Below are 2,622 nucleotides of genomic sequence, written 5' to 3'. Positions count from 1 at the left end.
CCTGGTCCGGTGGTGCAGGGTCGTGGGCTAGTCATGGCGTCCCCGTCTCAGAGACTGCAGACCAAACCAGTCATTACTTGTTTCAAGAGCGTCCTCTTGATCTACACTTTCATCTTCTGGATCACTGGTGTAATCCTTCTTGCCACTGGCATTTGGGGCAAGGTGAGCCTGGAGAATTATTTTTCCCTTTTAAATGAGAAGGCCACCAATGTCCCCTTCATGCTCATTGGCACTGGCACTGTCATCATTCTTTTGGGCACCTTTGGCTGTTTTGCTACCTGCCGAGCTTCTGCATGGATGCTAAAACTTTATGCAATGTTTCTGACTCTCATTTTTCTGGTTGAATTGGTCGCAGCCACCATAGAATTTGTTTTCATACATGAGATTAAGAATATTTAAGAATAAAAAAAAAAGAATCTTTAAGAATAATTATGAGAAAATTTTAAAGCAGTATAACTCTATGGGAGATTATAGAAGCGATGCAGTAGACAAGACTAAAAATACGTTACATTGTTGTGGGTCACTGACCATAGAGATTGGAGGGATACTATTACTCAGAAAAAGGATTTCCCAAGAGTTGCTGTAAACTTGAAAATTGTTCTCCACAGAGAGATGCAGATAAAGTAAACAATGAAGGTTGTTTTATAAAGGTGATGACCATTATAGAGTCAGAAATGGGAGTGGTTGCGGGAATTTCTTTTGGAGTTGCTTGTTTTCAGCTGGTTGGAATCTTTCTAGCCTACTGCCTCTCTCGCGCCATAACAAATAACCAGTATGAGATAGTGTAATCATCAAACCACGGGCTCTATTGTTCAGCTTTAAGGACATTTACATCTCCCCTGTGAGCTAGGAGAGTGCCTGGATAGAAGATTGCCTAATACTACTTATGATAGGCCAAAAAATTCTATCAATAATAGTCTGATTCAGTCAAGACATTTGTGTAGGTCCACCTTTTGTCCCATTGGTGTTAATCATTGAAACCCCTGTATCACTGTGAAACACTGGAAGAGCTAATAAATTATAAATGAAGCAAAAAAAAAAAAAGAAATCAAAGAGGAAATCAAAAAGTACATGGAGAGATGAAAATGAAAACACAATGGTCCAAAATCTTTGAGATTCAGCAAAAACTTTCTAAGAAGGAAGTTTATAGCAATGCAGGCATAATTCAAAAACCAAGAAAAACTGCAAATAAACAACTTAAACTTACACCTAAAGAAGCTAGAAAAAGAATGAACAAAACCTAAAACCAGTAAGAGAAAGGAAATAATAACGATTAGAGCAGAAATAAACAACACAGAAATGAAAAAACAAAAAACAAAACAAGAATAAAATAGATCACTGAAATCCAGAGCTGAACCGATTCTTTGAAAAGATCAACATATTGATGGACCTTTAGCAAGGGTCATTTAAAAAAAGAAAGAAAATCAAGAAAGAGAAAAAAAGAAAGGACACAAATAAATAAAATCAGAAATGAAAGAGGAGAAATAATAACCAAACCACAGAAACACAAAGAATTATAAGAGAATATGAAAAATTACATGCCAACAAATTAGACAACCTGGAAGGAACAGAAAACTTTCTAGAAACATATTACCTCTGAAAACTGAATCAGGAAGAAATAGAAAATTTGAACAGACCAATTACCAGCAATGAAATTGAATCAGTAATAAAACTCATAAAAAACAAAAGTTCAGGACCAGACAGCTTTCACAGATGAATTCTACCAAACATTTAAAGAAGTATTAATACCTATTTTTCTCAAACTATTCTAAAAAATAGAAGAGGGAAACTTTCAAATTCATTTGATGAGGCTAACATTGCCCTGATACCGAAACCAGACACTACAAAGAATGAATGAATGAATGAATGAATGAATGAATGAATGAAAGAAAGAGAAAGAAAGAAAGAAAGAAAGAAGAAGAAAGAAAGAAAGAAAGAAAGAAAGAAAGAAAGAAAGAAAGAAAGAAAGAAAGAAAAAGAAAGAAAGAAAACTACAGGTTAATATCTCTAATGTACATAGATGCAAAAATATTCAACAAAATATTAGCACCAAATCCAATAACACATTGTAAAAAAACCATTCACCACAATCAAGGGGGATGTATTCCTAGGTTGCCAGGTTGGTTCAATACTTGCAAATCAATGAATCTGCAAGTGTGATACATCATCTCAACAAGAGAAAGGATTGAAGCCATTTGATTATTTTAATAGATGCAGAAAAAGCCTTTGACAAAGCACAACATCCATTTATGATAAAAACCATCTGCAAAGGCAGATTTAGAAAGTATATACCTCAACATAATAAAGGCCATATATGAAAAACCCACAGTTAACATCATACACAATGGTGAAAAATTGAGAACTTTACCCCTCAGATCAGGAACAATACAATGATGTCCACTTTCATCATTTTTAAAAAGATTTTATTTATTTATTCATGAAAGACACACACACACACAGAGAAGCAGAGACACAGACAGAGGGAGAAGCAGGCTCCATGCAGGGAGCCCAATGCGGTACTCCATCCTAGGACTCCAGGAGCATGCCCTGAGCTGAAGGTAGACACTCAACCACATAGCCACCCAGGCATCCCTATTCTCACCATTTTTATTCAATAAAGTA

At 35.5% G+C, this 2,622-nt stretch overlaps 1 pseudogene; it reads left to right on the top strand.

Annotated features, from left to right (window-relative positions):
- LOC121472012 lies at positions 1-799 on the top strand (annotated as a pseudogene).
- The last annotated feature ends 1,823 nt before the right edge of the window (positions 800-2,622 follow it).

The sequence above is a fragment of the Vulpes lagopus genome, chromosome 11 (genome assembly GCF_018345385.1).
Source record: "Vulpes lagopus strain Blue_001 chromosome 11, ASM1834538v1, whole genome shotgun sequence".
Taxonomy (NCBI): domain Eukaryota; kingdom Metazoa; phylum Chordata; class Mammalia; order Carnivora; family Canidae; genus Vulpes; species Vulpes lagopus.
This window is presented reverse-complemented; position numbering and strand designations above follow the sequence as displayed.